Source organism: Pezoporus wallicus, unplaced genomic scaffold, assembly GCF_028554395.1.
Source record: "Pezoporus wallicus isolate ANWC-B61680 ecotype Strahan unplaced genomic scaffold, APGP_CSIRO_Pwel_v1 contig_8188, whole genome shotgun sequence".
NCBI classification, from domain to species: domain Eukaryota; kingdom Metazoa; phylum Chordata; class Aves; order Psittaciformes; family Psittacidae; genus Pezoporus; species Pezoporus wallicus.
This window is the reverse complement of record NW_026640104.1, coordinates 2,453,064-2,479,401: the sequence shown is the minus strand read 5'-3', so window position 1 is coordinate 2,479,401 and position 26,338 is coordinate 2,453,064. Positions and strand designations below refer to the sequence as shown.

At 38.6% G+C, this 26,338-nt stretch overlaps 1 long non-coding RNA gene across 1 annotated transcript in view; it reads left to right on the top strand.

Moving 5' to 3' along the window:
- Positions 1-25,833, top strand: part of LOC130603517 (uncharacterized) — a 66,296-nt gene extending 40,463 nt beyond the window's left edge. Inside the window, exons 3-5 of the long non-coding RNA XR_008973199.1 lie at positions 21,182-21,358; positions 23,778-23,939; positions 25,515-25,833. This is a non-coding gene — a long non-coding RNA (uncharacterized LOC130603517). The remainder of the gene's footprint in view (positions 1-21,181; positions 21,359-23,777; positions 23,940-25,514) is intronic.
- The last annotated feature ends 505 nt before the right edge of the window (positions 25,834-26,338 follow it).

Sequence of the window (26,338 nt, the reverse complement as noted above, 5' to 3'; positions counted from 1 at the left end):
TTCTATGATTGCTGAAGCAGTTGCAAAGACAGAGTCATAGAAAATCCTAGCAGATACTACCTGTATACTCACAGCTATATTGTGCATTTATCACATGCCATTAGCCACCAACATTCAGTTTTGGTTGTGGAGCTGGATTTTGTACAAAGCCTGAAGTTAGTAGGCTAAGGAGTTGCTATTTTTTGTTGCTGCTGTTAGTCTGATGAATTAATCTTAAAGCAAAATATAATAATGTTCTCAGTCCAGTTTTGATGGTAGGAGATTTGTCATTACAGAAAGGAACATAAATAAATGGCAGTTTTGATGCCTTCTTCAAAAGAAATGTGAGAGCTGATCATCCGCTGCCTCCTTCCTCATTTTTAGAGTCAAATCAGACTGTATAGGTCTAGAGAGCAAAGACCATTCATTTCAGAATAGAAATATTTACAGTGATCCAATCCATATCATGGCCAAATGGAGACTTGAGGCATGCCAGACTTACTGTGTTCCTCAGGATCCTCATGGCACTGACCAAGAGGATTCTCCATCAGTCCAGGAGAAAGAAGTTCAACAGGTCGGATTTGCTTTCTGTTACATGTTTCTTTCTTACCTTGTTTCTGTAGTTTGAATTCCTCTGTGCAGCAGTGAACTCTTCCATAAAGCAAAGAGGTTTTGCTGCTAATGATTGTTTTCTCCTGACACAGCAGTATAGTTTTCAGGAATTCCTACCCTTATATACTCAGGATCGTAAGTTGGATTTGTTCACTGGGGGGGAAAAGACCCTTTTTCCAAGTTTTTTTTTTTTTTAAAGGGAAAACACGGAAAAGAAAGATAAAGAACTCCATGTACAGGAAACTTGTGCCAACTTAAGAAAAATACTAAGGTCTCCCTCATACATCACAAAGTCAGCTAAAATATTAGCTGTATTTTATATATAGTATATGTATTTATATACTAGAAAATTGATACACTGACTGCCTCTGTAAACAGCCATATACCGTCCTTATGATGGATGCAACGGAGTTAAGCATTGTTATTATAAGCGGTTGAATCTCTATGGATTATTATCCATTAGCAGTAATATCATAAAGTTCAAAGAAACCAAGCCTATCTTCAAACTGATGCACCACTGAATGCGTATCCTCACACCTCCTACTTAAGATGACTGCACACGCACACTGAATAGTGTTAGGGTAGTTTATCCATTTCAGCAGTTTTAAGAACATGTCAGATAGTGAGACACTGATCATATTCAAAATAGTCCCAGCATCTAAAAGCTGTTTTAGAAAGCAGGGTTAGAAACATAATTACAAGAGACACTAATGAAGGGCACCTCCTCAATTTCCCAGTGATCCTTACTAAGAAGTTAAATCAAGTTTGCACCGGATAAGCCTGACTGAACTGTTAGAAATGAGGAGGAGGAAAGGTTAAAGTGTTATCTTCTAAACAATAAATACATAATGAACAGGAAATAAAAAAGAAAGCCACTATAATGACAAGAAAAGAGAAATTCAATGGATTGTGTAAGACCCAGCAGTTAGAATTGGTACTAGAAAGACTCAGTCAAGAGTTTATTCTGCAGGAATAATTCCCATATCTTGGAACTTGTTTCCCTGTTGTTTCAAGAGTAGTATTGTTGAGACTGTTTGTTGAGGCACCATCTGCCAGAAGAGAAAAATGAGATTTCTCTATGGATAGGTAAGAGATGCAACATAATACCTGTCAAAATCAAATTAAACCTTTTCATTAGTGCCATTAGGATCTGCATGAGACCTTAGCAAAACAGGTCCCCCCTGATTTTGGGATGAATTTCATGTGAAATCTCAGCTCAGAGTTCTGGAAGCCACAGGAGAACAGAACTGTAAAGGCAAATGTAGCTGGTGGAATAGCAATAATATGTTTTGCACAGCTGGGAGAGTTGCAGTGATTCAAAAAGCTGAACACCAACAACCTTTGTGTTCCAAAATTGTCCTGCTTGTACAGGGACTGAGGAGAAGGCAGAGAGCTAAAAATATAATGCAGAAGTTCTGCCCATAAAGAAAAAAAAATATATGTTTCAATGAAGAAAAGACAGAACCTAATTTTCGGAGAGTGAACAACTGAGATGATATCAGTTGTTTTAGCTTACCACAGCTGCTTGGAATGACACCAATGCATGAGAGTGCAAACAGCTTCTGTCATCGTGACATGGGTTGGCATCATGATTGGGTGACATGGTTTAGTGTGAGGTGTCCCTGCTCATGGCAGGGGAGTTAGAGCTGGATGATCTTGAGGTCCTTTCCAACCCTAACTGTTCTATGATTCTATGATTCTGTCATCAGGTTATCCCTATGACCCTGTTGACTTAACAGAGCAGGAGAAAACTCAAGGGTGTTGATGAAGGTTTTACAGGTCCTGGCTAGGCAACTTTTTCTGTACAGTTCAGTGAGGTTTTACACATTATCTGCAAGTTCTGCTAAAGGTCAATCCCATGGCAGAGGGTTGGAGCTAGATGACCTTTAAAGTTCCTTCCAACCTAAACTGTTCTGATTCTATGAATTTTATCGCACAAAATGTTCATATTGGCTCTGCCTTGCAAGATTCTTGTTGCATTTATTTTCTTTTTATTTACTCATTGAAAAAAAAATCAAAACCAAAACCAGTCCAGAATTTTGAAAATGCCTTCATTTTCCATGAGGCAAAAGCTGAACAGCACAGACAAGGAGTTTTTATCCTCAGAAATATTTATTCCCTGGTTTTGATGAGTAACTGATCGCCAGAATAACATGTTATTCTTTCTGATTCTTTCTTTCGTGGGTAACAGAAACCTTTTAAGTTATGAATGTGAGAATTGAAAACAATAAGCAGTTAATTCTTCTGTCTGCTTCTGAAATTTAAATTCACATTAAAATAAGGGGTTTTGTATCAATATTTATTCCATTTTCTACTGAAAACACAAAGCAGCATACGGATGTTTGAGCAATGGAATGGAAAATAAGTCTTGCTGATACTTTTTAAGCATCATTTCAGGTCCCAGGAACTTGTTTTCCTGCAATCTCAGTCTCTCTCACTCTCTGTTTAGCTAAATCAATTCACTTTCCAAATACAATGATTTTCAACACTGAGGACCTCTATTTCTGCAATAAAAAGAGAAATCAGCAATTAATTTGTGGAACTTTTCCAAGTATGCCTAGAGGGCCCTCTTTAAAAGAGTGTGAATCTTTGGCAAGCAACATGTTGCTGCATTAATTAATGCTACAGACACTTGCTACACAAAATCAGAGGGAAGGAATGTCATAGTTGTAGCAGATATCTTTTTTTAACAGATTGGGTCCCTATTTATATTATGGGCTGCTGGAACTCCACAGACTTAACTTGCAAAGCCATTTTCCTCTTGCATCCTTTGCTTAATTTAGTAGTCTTAGAATGTATTTCCTTTTTCCTCCACAACTTTTACAACCCTCTTATAATGGCAGAGCTACATCTCTTTTTTTTCTTCTTCCTTGCGGGCACTTTTTGATGTGTTTTTTTTCCTGAAAGCTTAAAATTTTCTCTCTAGAACTACTATCTGGTTCCTGTTTTGGAATGTTCTCTGTCTTTTATAACAAGTTATGAATATTAATATTCCAACATTTATCACAAGTTACGGAAGAAAAGCCTTTAATCAAAGACACTTGGTCATGTACGTGAAGGTTACCTAGTACATTATGATAGATGACCCTCCATAGATTTCACAGCTCACCTATTTTGCCAATTTCACATCATGAGAAGCCTGCCCATCTTATAAAGATATGAATAATTTAACCTGCCCCATTACAGTTAATATCTCTCTGAGACATGTGCCTGTTGGGGAAAAATGATACACTTGTGAACTTTCTGAAACAATAAAATTGATCCATCTTTGAACCAGCTTTTCCTGTGAAACTAATTCCTGAGTAATTTATTTTCACTGATTAAATCTCCGGTCAGAAAGTAGGAGTTACCAGATCTATGTTGGAAAGCACAATCAGCCGCATTTGCAGATGGAGCTCAGACTCTTTGTAGAATCTAATATAATTTGTATTGAATGAGTTAAATAGTATATATGTTTGTATTTGCTAGAGGAAAACAGGGTATCACTCTAATACGTAAGGAGTTCTTTGTGTTAATAATCATATTCTTCTGATGCATCACAGAAAACAGCCTTTCATAATCACAAGAACGTGATAATCAGTGAAATTATGATTGTAATGATTTTACTGGTTCAGCTGGAGAAGGAAGGATACTGCTCTTTCTGTGATGAAAAGAGAAGCATTTCCACTGTGAAAAACAATTACACTAGACATCAGCTTAGACTCACTCTGTACCTAGCATTTGTCCAGTGCTCCATAGCTAACTCATTCAGACCTTATAAGTTAAACATCTTAGAGTCTACTGAACAGGAAAGGTAGGTGAAAGAAAGTATATTGCTGCAGCAATATACAGACATGAAAATAGCATGCCTATAGTTAGAAACACCACTCCTGGAGTGGTTTCTGAATATGATCACAAAGGATGGACAGATCCTTTCGGACAAGATGAAAACACACAGACATGGAAATCACTGAATAATTAGTGGCAGTAAAGGAAGATTATCCTGACATACTTTGGATGGAAGGGAATCTTCTCAGGACAGTAGCACCTATGTCATTGCTCTGTGTGGATACACTCCAGCTGCATTCTGTCAGTCCCTGGTTGTCAATGCAACCCCTCAGAAAGAGCAGCTGCCTTTTAGTGTTAGGGCAAATTTTTAAACTTATTTTAACTTGTAATTACAGTAAAAAGTCCACAGTGGTTCCTGACAAGATCTAGGGATGGAAAATAGATATGATTTAAAGCTATTTTTGCATCCTGCTTGCTTGTCTGAATATCAACTTTAAATCATGACAGAATAGGACAGCACCTTGATTTCTACTAATGAAGTTCTGTTTTACTGCTATAACCCCTAATAAATCATTGAGGAAGCAGAAGTCTTTAAGCCGATAACATTTATGCATGCAGCAATATGCACATCCATGGTGCACAGCTGTGCTTTATCTCATTCACAGTGCCCTTGGTGGGCTGAGTGTTGAGAAGCAGTAATGTGTATTTCAGGAGGTGCTCTACAGGCAACAGTCTCATAATTACAGGGTAGAAACATCAAATCTTACACCCCTGCAATATTTATATGCTGTCTTAAGAGAGCCATTTGCTTTCAGACCCCTTTTTTTCAGAAAAAGAGCAGACAATGAAACTGGCATCCAGATTTTTGCAAAATCAAGCAAATAACGTGAGGTATTTCTGTCACAGTGGTTTTGGCCTTGATTTGACTTCAAGCAGGAGCTTAGGATGACACTCCCTGTATTTACAGGCTATTTCTCTGTTTCTTCGTGTTAGCCTAACAAAATGTTATGGAATAGAAACCAAGAGCTAAAATATCATTCAGCCTATATGCCTCATTTTCACCCTGAAGATTTATATGTGAGGTTAACTACATTATTATCCTGCATAAAGGTATTGCTGGCTTTCTAAATTAAGATTGATGGCATAGATGAACAAGTTAAGGTCGTTCCTCGGTGCATTAATCCTTTGTTGATGGACAATTTAACACAAAAATACCTTGTATTGAGAATGAAAGCTCTTTCATGAAAATCACATCCCACTGCCCGTCTTCATAAATATTAATTCATAAAATACATGTACTTTGTGTAGGTCCTGACAGTCTCTGTGGTGGAACTGACAAACTAGTCGAAAAGATAGAAGTACTGAAGAAAAAAAGGCTGTAAAATATACTCCAAGGTGTCAGAGGGCATAAAGATACATATTTAAATATAGCATTCTACTGAGTTGCAGAGCACAATGATCAAGTTGAAGACACTGAGACAGATGCAAATGGAACAGCCAGCAGTATAGTCAGATCTTATTCACACTGCTCCTCCCAAAAGGGCTATGCCGAAACAAAACTGCATACAAGAAATGAAGGTCAGAATCATCAAGTCAAAACAAACAAAATCCTCAAGCCCAAAAGCAAACAATGGTTAGACAGTTTCCCAAGAAAAACAGGGACTACATGTCAAACAATGCTCTGAAATGAGAAAGTGCAGGGACTGGCGAACGGTTATACCCAGAGGTATTAACAGAGTAATGGAAACTGGGATAGGAAGAAGGCATGTGTACCTAAGCAGGCAATCAAGAGATATTTCTGAGCAGTTGATCTAAATTATTGATTATTAACTTACTAATTGTTCTAAATCAATAATTAGGGACTTACTGAGTGCTCTAAATCAATACTGTGTCAGATGGAACTCAAAGGGGTGAAGGTGCTAGGAAGAACAAACTGCAGAGCTGAAGGAACTGCCAGGGAAGCCTGAGGAAACAACTGAACTGATAAACAGAACCAGCTCTGCTTTCAGGTATAGTCTATAGCGAAGCTGTGGTTCCTGCAGCCAGGAGGTGAGAGGTTACGAGTACACAGGAATTCTCAGGTTGTGCTGGTGAAGATTCAGCGCAAGGATGGTTTGAGCCTCGATAAAATATTGTTTAAGGGAAAATATTCCTCTAAATCCCATGAGAAAGGACAAGAATTCGCATTTACCCTGCTAGCACCACACTAAAAAGCTGATGTGTGTTTATCAGTATACTGGCCCCTTCTTTCCTACCTGCACTGGTCATTCTATTACCCTTTTTATATGTAGATCTGAAACTGCATATGTTGTGAAGAGGCAGAGGTTCGGTTTCTTCCACACATGAACATAATCTATCGCTGTCTGTCCATTGGAGTCCAGCACAGCTGATCTTGAATTCCAGCATACAGTTAGTCCAAGCAACAAATAATTCAAATGAGTAATCTTTACCAAAACACTCTTTGTATGACTCCTTGTTTAATGAGGTGACTTATTGCGTATCACAGGGATAGCAGCACCTCTTGGATTGCTAACTTAGGTGTTTTGTCTTTATACTGGAAAAAAGAAACATGCAAATCTGAATTCAGTGATTATTTGCCCTCTCAGCTTAGCTGAAGTCTAGATTCCTGCCACGTCTCAAAAGAATCTGCAGCTGAGAAACAGATGCTATAAAACATTCATCCTGATTCAGGGAGATCTACATCCACTCTACCAGTGCATGTTACAAGAAAATCTTTACAGAGCTGCATCATTAATTTCAGCAAAAGAGAATATTTATCAGAAGGTATAGAGGGATTTTTCATAATGGAAGCAGGCAAATATCCATATTATAATCAGAGGGCACATATTTTACAAGGACTTGGTTAAACTCTTAAGCATAATGCCGGGATTCTTTTTCTACCACTGTTAAAACAATACAATGAGTTCCCATTTAAAACATCTAAAAAGTTTTGTTTAATTTACCTTTAAAAAACCCTTTTCTGCTGGTGCTATCATGTTGTTGTGTGGCAATACAGAAAAGCTATAGCCAGATTTGTTGCGGTCTGCTTTGGATTTGGTCTCACTAATAAGAAATTTCTTATTTTGTATCTAAGTTCTTAGTTTTTACAGTTTGACCACTTGACAAGGCTTACAATAGCCTAAATCTGCATTCTAAAAGTGTATTAGTCTGTGTGTAAAATAATAAGATTTTGCATGTATATTAAATTATAGTAATTTATGAAACTATATAGTTTGCTAAGAAATACATTTCCAGTTAATTTAATTGTATTGTTTTATGTGGTTCTACTCTTATCTGTTATGTTAGCTCCACATACAGAATATAGAATATTCTCCTGGAATTTAAGCAGTGAACTTCAGCTATGGGATTCACTTTCCATTTCAGCATTACTGTAACCCAACTTCCCTATCTCAGTGTCAAAATGGTGTATATACACTGTCATCTTTTCTTCATAATACTCAGTCCACATTGTGTTTATTGTAGAGGTAACTGCTTAGATTCAGAGAGCATTGATGTCCAATAGCTCAAACAGTAATTTCATTTTTGTAGGACCAAAACAGGGCAGTGGCATTATTGAGGGCTAAGTTGGCCACATAAATTTAACCACTTTCATCTGAGCAACAGAAAAGTGGATCAGCCTAGAACACCATGGTGTTGAATTTATTGATTGGGTTTAGATTCACCGTTACACATTAGCTTACCATTACATTAACTTCACATTAAATTACAAGAAAAGGTTACCTTAAACATCTTTGATAGTAGAAAAGTGATATTTCAAAGCTGTTTTCAGCCTACAGAAACCTTGGGGGTGCTGGAGCAACTCCTTTATTTACAGCACAGTTAGGGCTCCGAGAAAAAGATTTTACTTGAAATATTATGTGTATTTTTTCACTGCACTTTCACTGTATTTATTTATTTTGATCATCCTACAGGGACTCTGTGCAGTCATTATGCAAACAAATCAGCCGGTATATCCATCAAACATTACCTGTTTTCACAGTGTTCTTTAACAGTAATCATGCTGCATGAAAGTTGAAATTCCTCCTGAATTGGAATATGCAGCTCTATGGTTTATGGCTGGCTCTGCTGTGAGGTGATACAGGGCAGACTCTCTTACCACTTCCTTAATGAATGATGCAGTGATTTAATCTCTGTGTTAAAGTCTCTTGTTCTTTAGCAATTTTTAGTTGAAATTTTCAGTGGACATGAAATAGTTACGTATTATCCACAGTATTTCAAAGCCTTATTCAGAAAAAGGGTTTTTTGAGAATGTCAGGGTACAGTTTCATAGCTGGGTTCATTGTCTCAAGGGGTTATCAAACTTGACCTCTTCCAGCTGCGAGTTCCCTCCTGATCCTTTGAGCAAGCATTAGTATTCATAGAGTTCTGTGTGAACCATCAGACCGAAAATGTAACCTCCAAAAATGAAATGGTTCGTTTTCATTTGAATAGTGGAATGACTGAATTTACCCTGTAGGTAAACTTAAAGGTAATTATGTGGAAGCAGGATCAAGAGGAAGGATGAAATGGTTCCTTTTGCTAACAGAGAGGCATAGACTGGCTTCTTGTTGTCTTCTGAGACAATTTTGGGACAGGCTTTGCATGCTGATTACTTTAGAAAAGTGGACTTGTGTTTCACAGATCTGTGGTGGTCACAGTTTATGAGAATATCTAGACATCAAAAGGCAGAATAAACATTTTATTGCACTGAGTCCAGTCATAAAATCATAGAACCATAGAATGATTTGATTTGGAAGAGACCTTTAAAGATCATCTAATCCAGTCCCCAGCTCTGAGCATGGATCTCTTTCACTAGATCAGGTTGCTCAAAGTCCCATGTAACCTAACTTTGACAACCTGTGTTGCAAGTATTGCTTAAATCTCTGTCCTTGAGAAGCCTTGTCAGCCATAGAATCATAGAATCATAGAATAGTTAGGGTTGGAAACGACCTTAAGATCATCCAGTTCCAATCCCCCTGCCATGGGCAGGGACACCTCACACTAAACCATATTGACCAAGGCTCTCTCCAACCTGGCCTTGAACACTGCCAGGGATGGAGCATTCACAACCTCCCTGGGCAACCCATTCCAGTGCCTCACCACCGTAACAGGAAAGAACTTCTTCCTTATAGCCAATCTAAACTTCCCCTGTTTAAGTTTTAACCCGTTACCCCTTGTCCTGTCACTACAGTCCCTAATGAAGAGTCCCTCCCCAGCATCCCTATAGGCCCCCTTCAGACACTGGAAGGCTGCTATGAGGTCTCCACGCAGCCTTCTTTTCTCCAGGCTGAACAGCCCCAACTTCCTCAGCCTGCCTTCATACAGGAGGTGCTCCAGTCCCTGATCATCCTCGTGGCCTCCTCTGGATTTGTTCCAACAGTTCCATGTCCTTTTTATGTTGAGGACACCAGAACTGCACACAATGCTCCAAGTGAGGTCTCATGAGAGCAGAGTAGAGGGGCAGGATCACCTCCTTCGACCTGCTGGTCACGCTTCTTTTGATGCAGCCAGGAAAACCTCAATTGGACTTCTCAAGAGAATTTTCACTTTTAAAACAGAATAAATTAAACTCCTTTAACTCTGTGTTTGTTTTGTTGTTGTTGTTTTTTTTTTTAAATTCCTTAAAATAAAAATGTTTAAATTTCTATTATTGATGGAAATATAGCTACTCTTTCCTGGTTTTGGTTTACTACACTCCAGAAGCACCCATCATAACTAGATTTGGCCTCTGTTAGGTTCCAACCTGAAGTACCTGAGAAGTTTCACATCCGAAATGAAAAATACCTTGCACCACCTCTGCCTTTTCTGTAACCAGGCTGCTGTTCTAAGAAGTGACAATCACACATTCTAGGTTGATGTTCATGTAATAATTTGACCATGGTTTGTTTGTCGTCTTCTAGACAACTACAGCTACACTACAAAATGTAGTTCAGTTCTTGAAAATAGAGGCTCTAACATCATTTGAAGGAAAAAGACTAATACAAGTGTATATTTGTACGTGACAACTTCTTCCCTGCTCTGCTCTACCAGCACATACAGTTCTAAAACTGCATTTTCTTATCTGCTGATTCAATACCTACATAATTTAGTCACTTAGCAAAATTTATTTCCTGGAATCCTTGCCAAAAGTTTAAATCCAGAATGATGATAGTTTTTATGAGAGGATTATATCTCCATGAAGAGCCAAAAAGAGTGCCCTGGGAAGCTGTCACGTACTCATGCTTCTAGAGCTGAATATGACAAAGCAAAAAGCTTTAATGTCGCTATTAATAAATGTACTATCACTCAGCCTTATAATCTCCTGACATCCTGTGCCTGCCTCTTTCTATCTTCTCTTTATCCTCAGGTATGGATCACCACAATAGCATTTGCTGCACACCCAAAAAGAATTTAGATTGACTATTATAGCTAATCTTCCATTGCTTTTTACCTTCCAAATATAATGTTTTTCAAATCATAGAATCATAGAATGGTTTGGGTTGGAAGGGACCTTAAAGCTCATCCAGTTCAGAGCTGAACACAGTACTCTGTGTATGGTCTCCCCAGAGCAGAGTTGAGGGGGGAAATCCTTCTCTCTACCTGCTGCTCACGTTCTGGGGATGCAGCCCAGCACACGGGGGGGTTCTGGGTTCAAGTGCACACTGATGGATCATGTTGATCTTGTCACCCAAAACTCCCAAATTCTTCTCCTCAGGGCTGCTTTCAATGCAGTCTCTTCCCAACCTGCATTTGTGCTTGCAATTACCCCAACCCAGGTGCAGCACCTTGCAGCTGGCCTCACGGAACTTCATGAGGTTCCCATAGACCCACCCCTCAAGGTCCCTTTGGATGGCATCCCTCTGTCTAAAACTTTAGGAATGTCCCAAACCCATCTCTAGTCCACCAGGAACAATAATGCCTCCTCCTACAGTGATTTCCATGGAGCTCATTTGAAGTATCAAAACAAAGTGAGTTAACATTTAGATTTGGGAAAATACTATTTAGTTGATGGTAATGTAGATTGTACGAGTATAATTTCACATGCAAAGAGCAATGAGTCAAGTTACAAAATAGGTTTGAAAACTAATGAGTCTTTGCCTCAACATGTATTATTAATTCTGTAGATATTAATATTTGTCTTCAATAATTCGTGACTTGCATTAATTTTTATGGGCTCCCAATGTTTTCTGACACAGTCTTGCTCCCTGACAAGGGAGGGATAAGCAAAACAGCAGGTCACATATGGAAAATTACTGATTTTTGCAACCCTGCAGACCTGAGCTGCTCCTGGTGAAGCCAATACGTGAGGAGCAAGTGGCTTCTTCTCAGGAAGAAGCCATTTGGAGCCTCTAGACAGTTCCGTATGTAATTCTGGGAATAGTATAGAGTTTTTTAACCACAGTTTCTGTAATGATTTATCAGAGCTGAGAGATAATAGTTAGTCAGAGGTGTAGTGTGACGATTTTTCTTCACAGCTATGTCCTTAATTGCATTTTTACACAGTATATTCTTGTCTTTTGTAAGCAAAGCTGGCTTTTACTATGTGAACACAGTTTGTCAGGGTGCAGCGAGGGCTGCTGCAGTGCAGCAGGAGCTATAGATCAAGCCCGGTCTCAGCATCAAGCAGCTGTCTGGAGCAGGGGCTGGCTCCAACAGAGTCTGGGAGCTCTCCCAGTAGGAAGAGGCATCCCTCTGCTGTGCTGTCCTGGAGCTGGCCCCAGGTGTCCTCCCCATTGGAGGGGAAGGGATATGCTTGGGACCCTCTCCTATTTCACCAGAAAAGGTTTTAGCTTAATCAGAAGTCAAATATTGAGCATTAGGGCTCAAGAATTAATATTTCAGTATCAAGATAACTTTCTTTCCTCTTTCCTTGTTCATATCCCTCCCTACCCCCTCAATGCACCATGCTGGACTATTCCATTCCAGGGCAGAATCTCTAACCTCTGCTTGTAACTAAGAATGCCTGTGGTGTGAATACAAAAAGGATCCAAGCTTCTATGTTAAAAGTTTCATTATTTTTAAACCAGTGGCATCATTTTTAGTAGCTGTGGGACAGGGTAGTGAATTTCAGCATTACTCTTGTGAAAGATGGATATGGTTCATTCTACCCATTCATCTTTTTGAATGTTGCTCCATTGGCTCATTTTACCCATTTGCTTTGATGCCGTCAGGACTAAGGGAAAAAATTCTATTCTAGAAAAGTAGAATTGAAGGGAACTTGTAGGCACTGCCAGGTTGGAATGAAGGGCTTTTCAAGGTCCATCATCATATGAATAGGATTACCTTGGATGCACTGATGACCAGACATATTTTTAGCATTTGGCAGACAAGAACGGAACCTCTGAAAACAGCATGACTGCCATTCAGAATGTAAGAATTAATATGTCAGGAAACTAGGGAAACCTTTTCAAAACTACAGAAGGGGACTTGAAACTTTTGGAGAAGGGGACAAGGAGATGGGTAGCGTCAAAAGCAAAGGCATTTGTTTTTTTCCCCTTCAGATTTAAATGATCTTAACATGTTCCAAACGAGTAATAAAAGTGAGGTTGGTTGCATAAGTCTGCCTGGTTCCACTGCACATTTATGTTGTACTGATCTTGAAAGAAAGAGCTCCAAAATAGAGGTTTACTTTCATTTGAAGCTAGCTGGGGGTCCTGGTGAGAAACAGGGGCTGTGAACTTAGCAACAAGTTATGAGAAGCAGTGATTGCCTAAGGTTTAAAACTGCAGTTCTGCCCCTGCCACAGGAGGGATTGGTTGATGTCAAAGAGCACCATCCTCAAAGAGAATTTTAGCTATCTTAAGATTCAACCTCCTTTTACAGCAACATTTGACCACTACTGTTGACTTGTGAACTAGCATTTGTGTTCTTATAGCTAGTAATGTCTGGGATCTGCTGAAATCTGTGATAAAGCAGAAGTCTCTAGGCTTGATAGCATTCTCTCTCAAGAGGTTATAAGTCAGCTTAAATAACTCTTCAAATGCTCTGTCACTCTTAGTGTCAAGCTCATGAGACTTGGTAGCATATAATAGCTCGTACATGTAAATAGGTGATTAGAGTTTAATGATCTTATGGTTTAGATGTCTTCATTGAATAAAATCCACACATATTTTTAAGTGTTGTTCTTAGTGATATTATTTTTAAGCTTGACTAACAAGTGCTGTCACATTGGCTTGAAGCAAATGTGAAATCACAAAAAATTACATTAGAAAACAATTTAACCCCTGTGAGAACGAAAGTCTTAAAATATTTTAATTAGCTTCTGTTCATCTGCCTTTATTTTAATATTCCTGAAGAGCATTATACGCAACTGTATCACCAGATACAGGTACCTCAAAAAGAAATTAATCCTACTATCAAATCTGGACCAAAAATAGACAAGATAACCTCCTCTCTGAAGATACGACTTTCTCTATGTTGACTACAAAGGGAGTGTAAATAAGTAGCTTAAATTACACAACCTGTGAGATGACAAATCGAAGCGGCACGGTATCTGTACCATGTTGAATTCAGATTCTTGGGTAAACATTCAGAGCTAGGTGATTTTTAGGAGCCAGATTCCTAGAAAGGTCAACAGATTGTTTCTTATCATATTAACACCATATAAGACAACAACACCGGTTTGATTTTATTCTCTAAAATCTGTTTGTAATATGATTGATAATGCTAACAATAGAATATATCACATACGTTCATGTTATATTTATTGGCTTATTGGATGCTGTGAAAGCCCCAATCTAACACAGTATGGAAATGCCAAAAGCTGAATGAGAACTTAGGATTGGTTTTACTCTGGACTTGTGTATCGTAGAAATGGAATAGGTACATACAAAGATTATTTATAAAGTACCAAGGGATACCAAGGGATGAGTCTCCACAGAATTTCCTGTGAAATTCACCTTGTGAAATAGCACAAAAAGAACATCATTTTCTGTTACATATCTGCTGGCTTTTCCACAAAGACCATTAAAATACGTGTGGGTTTGTGCAGGAGGAGAGGAAACGAAACAATTCAGTAACTGCTAAAGCATTTGAGGTAGGTTGCTTTATTTACTGGTGAATTTTCAAACATGCTAAACGTTAGAAACACTACGGAGAAAGACGCCTACGAAACTCCTTCCTTGTGTTCTCACCGAGTCCTATGAACACGAAATGAAAGCATTCATCAGGGGTTTTAAATAATATGTTCTTATTTGAAAAGTTAAAGGCCTTTTTTAAAACAGTAACATTTTAAGAAACCATTCACTGACACAGACCTGAGTGGCCTCAGGAAGTAAGTTATGAGTACAGGCAAGAGGCTTTACTCCGACAGCCCTGAAGCAAGATGCACAGAGTCGATACTAAAACTGTGTTTACTATAATCTATAGCTTCTATTATCACAAGAAAGAGACATTGCCAAGTTTAGTCTTGCAGCCACACTAGGTACAAATCAGCTGAGTAACAGGGCTTGTTTGCGCCCCTTTTCGTAGCAGTGACTGATGTTTTAGATCACGCTGATGATTAAGCATAAGGTACCAGAGGGGGATCTCATAAAAAGAAGTAATAAGGATGTATTTTTCCTGTGTGGAAAAAATCAAGGTAATTTTAAAACCCCACATGTTGCTTGCAGCCACCATACGGAGTAGAAGATGTCATTAATAATTGGCATCATAACTCATTAGAGCACCATTAGTTCCAATCCTATTTCAGGGATTTATGCTCTGAATCCCAGGACTTTAGTTAAGCCTCTCAGAGAGATTCCCATTTGTCTCCTAAGACATTTCTGACCTTTCACTTTAACCTCTCTGTAATCAAATGCGTTTTCTCTTTCGCTAAAGAGATATTTTTAGTGGTTGCTGCATATTTCATTCCCCACAGGTCTCTGACCATCACAAACCAAAGACACCTGAGATTATTTTGTTTTATTAATTACTAGATTATATTAAAAAAATAGTAGTTTTCTGTTGCAAGCCACTTCTAAATTGCATTTGTTGTCTCTTTGTGATCTTACACCCTTCTTGTGAGACCAGTTTGGGCCTGGATGCTGTCAATTGAAGACACAAAAGTAGATAGGAGATGAGGCCCTTATTTAGTTATGTGTCTGTGCTTAGAGATTTGTGTTGTGTTCTGTTCCTAACTAAGCTTTTGTGTTGGTCCATGTAAACAGTTGCACATGGTGTATTTGCTTCCCTGCTGGATTCCAGAACTGATGGTTTACAGCTGATTTGACAGTAATGCGCTGCAGGATCTTCCAGGTTGGTTCCTTCTCAACCAATGAATTCTTGCCAGTTTATGCTACAGAAGTTTCTATCAGGCAGAGGTATTTTGTTCAATAGACCTGGGTGTCTTTTCCTTTTCTTAGATTGTATAGGTCCTGCTCATCTGTAGGTTCTAAATTCTAAGTAGAATTGACCAACACATTGATCAACAGGATATCTAAATAAATCCTTATGAACTTCTTCCTTTTTTTGTTATTTAGCTCAGCTTTTGGTGCAGTTACAAGGCTACACACTAACCAGGTTGTCTGCATAAAGTGAGATGGAAAATAGGAATTATCTCAGATATAACACTGGAACTTATTTGCCTTTTCCTGGTCTATTTATAGGCTCTTCTTCACCTCCTTTCAGAACTGAACCACTATAAAAGCAGAACATAGGATGCACAAATGTAAATGAGGAGAAATATTTCTTTTATACAGTCTTCAAGTAGTCTCTCCAGTTGTCTCAGACATCTATTTTAACATTCACACTCTCATTTGGTCCATTTATCCATAGATAAATGCAGGAATAGGGATTCAGGGAAGTAGAATGAATGGTAGCTATTAGCCTGGTGACTATGAACAGCTCCGTTGGACTGTCTGTGATATCCCTCTCTTGTACCTTGCATGGTTTTTGTGGCAGACTGGATGGACTCAGCAAAAGATTGTGTCATAGCAAAAGGGTCTGAAATGTATCCAAGCCAGCTCCAGTGAATCACCTCCTAGAAACTCCAGTGGAGTGATGAATCATTTCTGAAGTTTGGGAAACTGAAAGCCTGAATTGATACATAAGCATTTACTGGTCTCATTATTGGTGTCTGAAGTTGAGTCTTTATTATTAGCACCAGGAGCGTGCTCTTTGAGAGAATCTCCAGATCATTTCCATTTATTACATTGTGGTTAATGCCTTTGTGTCTCAGGGCACAGAAACTGAGTTTTGTTTGGATGACACTAATGAGGAAGATCCATCTAATCTGGAAAGTGGAAACTCATCTAATGAGTTCTTTAATATAAACACATCTAATGAATTTGTCCTCAGAGGCATTCAGTTCAGGACACCAGCCTAGAGACAGTCTGGAAAAACCTCCTAAATATACATAACAGACACCAAATGCTCATCAGCATTTCATGGTACAACCCCATTCCTAATAGGCTGTGCTACGTGTTAACATACATACATATGCAACGCATACTAGTAGGGGTTAGGATACTGCCCTGTTTTCAAAACATTCCCCCAGGCATTCCTCATGAAAAGAACTCCAGAGCACCTAAAAGGTAAACACAGATGCTACAGTAAGATTTTGCTCTGCTGGGATCCCCTTTGTTTACTGCATAACTTAGTTTTCTTTTTCAGAGGCTCCACTGATGTAATCACATCTGAAAGCTCAGCACCTTAGTGCTAATTCTTTCCAGTTCTGACCAATCCAGAAATAAATACTTTAGGAGTTTTTGAACTTCTCTTTTTTTGCTTAAGAAATGTTATAGGAAATATAAAATCATTTTAGCATCCCCTAAAGTTCCCATGCCCCTTTCGTTTCTGAAGTGATCCCTACATTTAGCTGCAGTCTTGCTAAGGTAAAATGTGGCTTGTGCAACTTCCTTGCTCTGTGGGACATTATTCTGCTCCTTTGATGACAGCCTTCAGTGTTTTTAGCACTATGCTATGACTTCAAATCTGCTTGTTGCAGGGGCAGCCTCCCATCTGCTTTGCTATTGGCACACAAGGTCAACTTACTACAGAAACAAGGGCTGGGGATGTTGAAAAAGGAAAGGAGAGCTGAATGTTTCACTGCAATCCCCTTTTCATTAGGTGTGAGCTCATTTGCTGTGCAAACAGCAAAGCTAGCTCTGCTCTCCACGTGTTTGCCCAGATCTGCCAACTTGGTAAGAAGCTGGTAGTTATAGAGCAATCACCGTTTCAATAAAGCTGATCAGGCACTCTATGCCTCTGAGGAAAATAATAACTTTTTTCTTCCTTTATTTTTTCCTGAGAATCAAAATGTTTCTGCTGTTTGGCCTTGCAGGAAAAATAAAAATAGATTTCCCAGAAATTCAATCCTTTCAAGGAAGAAATTCATTGAATCTGAACCCAGCATTTTCCAGTTTTGATAGAGATGTTTGGGACTTATGAGAGAGAATGAAGTACCCAGGATTTTAATCATAAGTTCCAATAACACTGACTGTCATTGCTGTGTTTGTCCTAATAATGTCAAGTCAAAATGCAAGCTTTTAGGAGCAGGCATCGCAGTGTTCATTGTGGCAGATATTTTATTACATATATATTGCAGGAAATAGATTTAAAATGATGCAGTAAATAACAGCAAATGAATTAATAGATAGCTTTCCCATATGGCATGACAAGGTTTGATTCATTCAAAAATCTGAGCTATTACTTTCATAATAAGTATATATGCAGAATATATGATACATTCTCTAATATCACGTAAAGCATGTTATTTAATAATTACATATTTAAGAATTGCATATTTAATGCATATTTAATCCAATTCTTTTATGGATTACAAGTATTTATTACAAGACTAAGAACTCCAGAGGCTATGGTGCTTTAGTTAGGAATTGACAGCTTCATCTCGATTTAGACTGTGATGGCTTTTTGTGCTTTTGGAATTGATATCTCTTCAAAGAAAGAAAGAGCCTTAAATGGTTTTGGGTTGGGTTTTTTTGTTCTCTCAGCTTGGAGCTGTTTTGAAACAAACTCAATTTTGAGCAGAGTGTGCTAAATTTTAAGACGTTAATAGAAACACTGCACAGTGATGGTGTAAAGCAGGTACCCACCGTGCACGGGACTGTGGTTTTGTTTCCGTCTGATCCCTTGAACATCAAAAGTTTCAGATTGTTGTGGAAGTTGCTTTGTAAAAGAGAGCTGGACGACTCAATTAAAATTGCAAAGGATAATGGCAACATACGATTACATCTCAGGAGCTGAACTTGAGCCTTTTTTCTTTCTCACTCTCATTTTGATCTACATGTATCGTTATCATCTGTACAGAGCTACATTTTTTTACAGAAATGCCTGATTTTTGATGCCTCTATTTCTTTTTATTTCTTTATTCAAGGCACTTTACATTTCAGAGAGTGAATCAGGCACTTGAAACACCCAGACTGGCTGCTCATATGTTCTCAGAGCCTTATTTTCTGTCTCTGGATACAAAATAAGTTGCCATGTTGGGTTTATTGGCAAGAAGAAAAAATTCATGAAGCTTTAACCTCACTTTTCTATTCTCTTTACAAGAATTTAGCATTGCTCTGATTTTGTGAAGAGCTTCAAAGATGTGGAAAATTCCAAAGAACTGCAACTCTGTGCCACAATTAAGAAACATGGATTTCTGCCTTGCAGAAATTTATGCTGTGGACTCTTTTCCATCGTGTGTCTGATGCAAAGACTTGTGCCTGTCTTGTGACCTACTGTTGGAGGACAAAAGGAAGAATGATGCCTTTAGAGCTGGAAGCAGTGTACACTTCCTTTCTTTCCTGCTCTGTGTGACTTTTTCAAAGGGCTTTGGATACAGATTGAAACTGGGCTAACTTGGATTACTGTTACTGCAGCGTCTGCCTAGAGAGCAGGCAGCACAGTTTCAGTTTTTCAAAGACTAAGTGCTTCAGCACAGCACTTTCCCCTCAAATTATCCCTGGTAAAACAAAGTTGTAAATTTATCCTTCTGCCAAGCTTATAAAGCTCATAGAGCTGCCGAAAACTATTGTGCTCTCATTCACTGAAAGGAAAATCACGAGCAAATATCCTGTGTTCATGACCTTCAAGTACTTGCAGATGAAAAAATCATAGAATCATAGAATAGTTAGGGTTGGAAAGGATCTTAAGATCATCCAGTTCCAACCCCCCTGCCATGGGCAGGGACACCTCACACTAAACCATGACACCCAAGGCTCTCTCCAACCTGGCCTTGAACACTGCCAGCGATGGAGCATTCACAACCTCCCTGGGCAACCCATTTCAGTGCCTCACTACCCTCACAGGAAAGAACTTCTTCCTTATATCCAATTTAAACTTCCCCTAGTTAAGTTTTAACCCATTGCCCCTTGTCCTATCACTACAGTCCCTAATGAAGAGTCCATCCCCAGCATCCCTATAGGCCCCCTTCAGATACTGGAAGGCTGCTCTGAGGTCTCCACGCAGCCTTCTCTTCTCCAGGCTGAACAGCCCCAACTTTCTCAGCCTGTCTTCATACAGGAGGTGCTCCAGTCCCCTGATCATCCTCGTGACCTCCTCTGGACTTGTTCCAACAGTTCCATGTCCTTTTTATGTTGAGGACACCAGAACTGCACACAATACTCCAGGTGAGGTCTCAAAACTCCAAATGAGGTCTCCAGGTGAGGTGGCGATTACACATTTTAATGCTGTTCACACCCGTAGCTAAGATTTGAGGTATTTGTCTTTAATACCACTTTATCAATGACATTAATTGAAGCTGGTATAGAAAGTCTCCTCAGAAACACATAATGATCAAGATTTTTGTAGGAATAGAAACATTCTCCATGACAAGTAGAGTAATACATGTCTTTTCTACCTATAAGTGGTTGTATTTGTTCTGTAATATTTGATACACCAATGCCCTTCTCAAAAGAAGTCACTAATCAGACTATCACAATGTGGGAACTGCAAGCCATCCTGTTCCTGCTATGTGGATAGTTAAAGAAGAATTGCTGATAGCACCTGGGTCTTGAGTAAGCCAGGGAGTATTTGGGTGCAAGTTTGGGCTGGGAAGCAGCCTTGGAAGTGGTTGTTTATAGAATGGAATTCATAGTGACTGAAAACAGTCACTGGGACTGATGTAGTTGCTGTTTGGCTTCATGGCTCAGACCCATATCTGTATGCTATATATTACCATGCGTGAATGAATGAAGTGGAACTAGTTGTGAAAGCTCTGTGTGTGTGTGTGTGTGTGTGTGTGTGTTTAGCCTCTTTCTTTACAGACACCACATCACAATAAAGCACAAGTGGGGACATTGCCCGCGCTTCAGAGACCACTGAAGATTCAGTGCTTTGCCAATGAATAGCTTGTCAAACTGCAGCTAATGTCTTCTCATTAAAAATAAGTGTCTATACCCTTGCACCACATCAAATAAACCATGAAATATTAACTTCATGGTATATCCAGGTACTTCCTTTAAAAGCAAGGAAATAATAAACCCAAACAATGTTTTCTGGAGTAGGATCAATAGGACCCAGTCCTGAAAGAAGTGATGGGAATTTTCAGCCCAAATCTGTGGACTGAAAACAGTGTTGAAACAAAACCACAACCTGAACTCCTTGTTAAAAGCAGCTTTCTCCACTACACTGCTAAACCCTTTGCTACTGTAAATCTAAAGAACTTCCTTTTTCCCTGCCTCCAGCAGGAATTAAAGACTTACCCTTTCAACTGCTCTTTACACTTGCAGAAAGTTACAAAGGAGGGCAAGTCATAGTCACTTCAGAAGTTGAGGTTATTTTTGCATTACATTGATGTAAGAAGGCTTGGATATTTTTGTACCACTATAGACCTAAACTTCTCTCAGTTCCAGTTCTTAAGTATGTTGGTTCCAGCATTAAAACAGCAGCTGGTAACTTATCCGCTTTCTCCATCAAGACCTGTACTGCAGTCCAGTGAATATGTTTGGATTATCTGGAGCAAGAAAATGGGGCTGGGAAAAGGTGTCACTTCAGAGGAGGAAAAGAAACTAAAAAGATTGGGGAAGAAGAAGAAAAGGGAAGAATCAGAGGAAACATGGAAAACGAGCATCAGAAAATCACAGATGACTGAAAAGTAAGCGTAAGTGAACTCATTTGGCTCCAAGAATTGATTTCCACCCAAGGGTAGGAAACTTGGATGGAATGCCAGTATCCAAAAAAACTGTGTCCAAATTTCAGGAATGTTGGGCAAAATGGGGTTTTGGAATCACCTAAAAAAGAAATAAAAAATGCATTTTTTCCATTATTATTACTACAGTTAGCCTTCTATTTGGTACATAAAAATAATGGTTATTTCATGTCCAGTACTCAGAAATGACTGTATTTTTTACTAGCAAAATACCAGACAAGGTGATATGAGTTCTAATTTTCAACTAGTAAGAGAATTACAAGATCTGAAGACAAAATGAGAAGATTGAGAATCCCGAGAAAAGGAAATTCTGTACAGAATTTTAATGATTAGAAAGCAGTCTGATGTATTCGTTCTGTGTTGCCATATTCAACACAAATCTAGCATAAGTAGTTACTTACCACATTCATATGTTACCATTAACAAATCTGGGGACAAGAGATTTGAATTATTCAAGTAAAAATTGTATAAATAGACACTTTAAGACATTGTTTTTTCATCTCTTTCTCTAGAGGTAACAATTCTATTTTATTCTACTCTTAAATAAATGTTCAGTAGGAAAAGGAAAGAAACTATCTTTCAGAATAATCAGTGAAGTCAGCCTAATGGAAGGAAAAGGAAGAGTTTATTGCTTACACCGGAATTTTCCAGTGTGCTTTGTTAAATGCACTCTGAAAGATTTTAAAGCATTTTAGCTAATGTGTGTCTTTGCAATTTTAAAGTGCCAGCCTGGTGGAAGAACCTCTAACTTAACTCCAGTAAGTACCTACTGCTTTCTTGTACCCATTTCCAATGAAGTTAAATGCTCCCTCTAGAACAAATCAGAGCACAGAACATGTCAAGACTTCCACTAAAAGCCTTGGAAACCTTAACAGAAAACCTGTTGTATTAGAGGGCTGTGTTGCTAACAAAGATGCTCTGTTCTTTTTTGTTCACAGACTAAAGATTCAGAGTAATATTAGGTTGTTTCCTAAAACCCACAATACGTAGCTAGTCATTATTACTCCTGCTGTACAACACTGATTATGATAAATACACAGAACTTATTTCAATGGGTATGGAAGTTTGTAGGAATCCCACAGTTTCATTTAGCTCAAATGCATATCCTTTTCAAAACCATGTGATTTGTGGTTGAATCTACAATAGGATCCTTTTGTGGGTACTTGCACAGCAGAAAGAGATCCTCCTGCCAGTAATAGTTCTGCAGTTCAATATTTACACACAGCAGTATTGGTATAATGTAATGTTAACAGCTTGCTTTCTACCATCAAACAGTATAAAAGCTTATTCTTTAAAACTAGTGGATTAAAATCTGTCTGCAATTGTAGAAAGTAAAAGAGGTATGAACTGATCATTACAAATCAATGCAAAAAATTTCATCATATGTTTTCGAAGTCAAATACTATTTAATATTTGCCTTTGGCTGTCACAGGGAAAAGTTCCCAGCAAGATAATTTCTTATTGTGTCGTCTAAGAGGAGACACAGTTGCCTCATAAATGAAAGCTAAATATTGCTTAAGTACATAGAGTGGCCAGCATCCACATTGCTGTAGCTTGGGATGGCACCAAGCTTGCTGGAGCTAATTTAAATCATCTGCTTATCACTTAGAATCATAGAATCACAGAATGGTTTGGGTTGGAAGGGACCTTAAAGCTCATCCAGTTCCAACCCCCTGCCATGAGAGGGTAATCTTCCACTATAACCATAGGATTATTACATAAATGGTGGATACTTTCCCTGGTAGTCAACGTTAATGGCTGTTGATCAAACTTGCTTGGAACACAGGCTGCTTTATGTCGTAAGCTGGGCTTCAGCCACTGTGTTTAACCAATTATCAATCTTTACTTTGAGGAACTGCAGCGAGACGTGCAATATTAGCAGTAACACACATGTACATGCCCAATTCGCTCCTTAGCCTGCAGAGCTGATGATTTTTTAAGTATAGATGACATAGATGAGAAAGTAAGTGAAGGACAGTACTGCGACTGTCATAGTACAGCTTAGGTGAAAAGAAGCTTTCTCAGCCTACCTTGCAGAAAACAGTGAAGTTAGGAATACATTTTCTAGGCATCTAAAAGGTAACAGTCCTTGACACTTGCCCTATCCTTCCTCTTCCTGACTACTAGCAAAATGTACTTTTTACTATAGATTGGAAAAGATACAAATTAAACCTCGTATCTTCATTTGGCAGAAATCTATATCATGTTAGGCCAGACAGCAATAACTTCTTTATTTAAATAAGCACAGAAATTATGACTAAGTGTGATGAAGCATGAATTCCAGGGTTCAAGTTGGGAAACAAAGTTTTGTCACCGTGATCACAAGTACATGAAGTGTTCAAATCTAATTTAACTCTGCCTTCAGTGCTATTCATGGGAGCTGGTCTTAAATCAGGATGTTTCTGCTCTCCTCTGACCTGTGTTATGTGTCCGACAAAGCATCATTCATGTGTCCTGATTAGCCATGGAATTAGAGCGCTGCTTCTACTTCTGCAGCTATTGACTGGACCGCTCAGCAACCAGTACAGTAAGACGTTGATGTGAGGATAAAGTAAATTGCTCCTTTTGCTGCAACGTGGGTGAATACATCCAATTTCACAACATCAAGGAATTTAAAGAGGAAGGAAGTCCCTGGTGCTGTTTCCTAGTCCCAGGTTTAGAAATTTCTTTTGCAGTAGCTCACAGCTACAATTTAGAAAATGGTTTCATTCTCTTCCAGCAGAAAAACCTGTTTCTCCTCCTACGTATAACTGACATGATTGGTGGCTGAGGTAGTCCACAAAACAGCAATAAAACGAGATTCCTGCTGGGAAACCCCTGGCACATTGTTCTTGAAGCTCTCTGGTACCACTGCAGTGAACACAGCCACCAGAACACACTGTTCGTACGGTGCTGGGAATGCAGATCCCTATGCACTCAAGTGTGCCACTACAGAATCCAATTCCTAAGGCTATGCAACACATGGCATGCTTAAAGCGGAGTCTAATCTGAATCCATATTAATAAACTCTCTCATCCAATTTTGCTGCTCCCAGGGCTATTTCTAATAGGATTGGGTTAGAACAAAATCATGCTGAGTAGCTTCAATATTCTGCCTTATTACACAAAATCCAGATGAAATGGCTAGTAGTTTCAAAAAATCCATGTGAAACATGAACAAATGGTCCATTAGTGTTCCTGAGTACTAAACCATTAGGCCATATTTGAACTTGAGTGTTTGCTTTGCAACTTCTGTCCAATACAAGTGGTGGTTTTGTTTTGCACTGCTCATGTTGTTTGTGCTTGTTCTTCCATTTACCTCGTATATTTGATTGTCCCACTTCGTTATGTTCCCTTTTGGGTCAAGAGTAATTTGAAATGTGGCAAGTGGTGGCAAGTTTCTACTACATTGACAAGCAAAAGAAAAGGAGAAAAGTAATTACACAACACTGAATGCAATAAGGCCATTCTTGGCATGAAGTGTTACTTAGGATTATAGATAGTAGATGCCTGCTTTAAGTCATAGTCACCTATTAAATACTAAACAAGAATACTAATTATCGTAAATTTAGGCTTGAATTTATCACAGGTTTATTATGGGAACATGAATACTTTCACAACTGTAACCCCACAACAATATACGCAGTATATTAAGTACTAAAGCTAACACTGTTGCACATCAATTGGCTCTTAGATAATACATATTGACTTGTTATATACATGAATTTAATTATTTAGACTTAACCAAAGTTCGCTGAGCTGCTGATTATAGAAGTAACAGTGTAGTTCTGGACCACAAGATGGCTCTAAGCACATACATTCAAGCCTAATAAATTTTCAGGCTCTATACTTGACATAATTTCATTAAATGGCAACTACTGAAATATGCTGATACAGTGATGTTTCAAAGAACTCTTTAAGTAGACACAATCATGAGCCAGTTGTAGGCACTTGTATAGTAACAAAACACAGACATTAACAATTTGCTATTATAAAAGTTTAAATATGATATCTAAGACAATTAAAATGTGCTTGGTTACATCACGCTGATTGAGGTTTGTAATTCCTTTGAGTTTTGTTCTCTGACGTTACTTTTGTCCATTTGAGTACCAATAGTTACTTAGGAAAGAAACCATCAGCAGTATATATGGAACAGCAGACAAATCCACTGATGATGGGAAATTCCCAGATGCTGAATGCATCTGTGTAGACATGTACACAATAAGTAAAATGTTCTCAGTCTTTAGCAAAATACTCCACCTCTTTGGAGTTACTTAAATGCTAAATCTACTACAGCCAAGAACTGTGCGCTGCATCTGGGTGTGCAATATGGATCAAACTCTCCAGTAAGACCGGCAGTGTTATTTATGCTATGATCAGGACACTTCTTTCCCTAGTCAATCCTTGTGAAGTTGTTGAAGGTTAGGACTAGAACAAAGTCTGTCTTTTCATTGACATGTACTGATGTCGGAAACCTTGGCACCTGAAAATATTTGTCCTATGAAGACAAATAAAGGCAAAGATTGCTGCTATATCTGGGAAACAGGTTTTGTTGGTGCACATTAAATTTTGACATGTCATACAAGATTAACTTTGCAGAATTAGAAAGCTAACCTGTAATAGACTAATAGTGTGTAATAGGCAAGATCGCCTCGATTGAACTAGTCTGTGCTGGCAGTGCTCCATGACTCCAAGTCTAACCAATTCAGAAAGCTAAAATACTTGACTGACAGTTGGCAAAAGACAGCTTAAAGTTCAAGCTCTTGGCTGCTGCTCCCCTAGAAGAGAGCTCTGCCTGTACTTCAGTCTTGATTGCTCCATACGTCAATCACAGCACAAAGCAGTTACATCAGGGTAACTTTGTGAGTATGCATAGGGAATCTGGGTATGTGGGATGCAGAAGAGGAAGAGAAAATGAGGGATTTTCCCCATGGTGAGCTAGATTTAA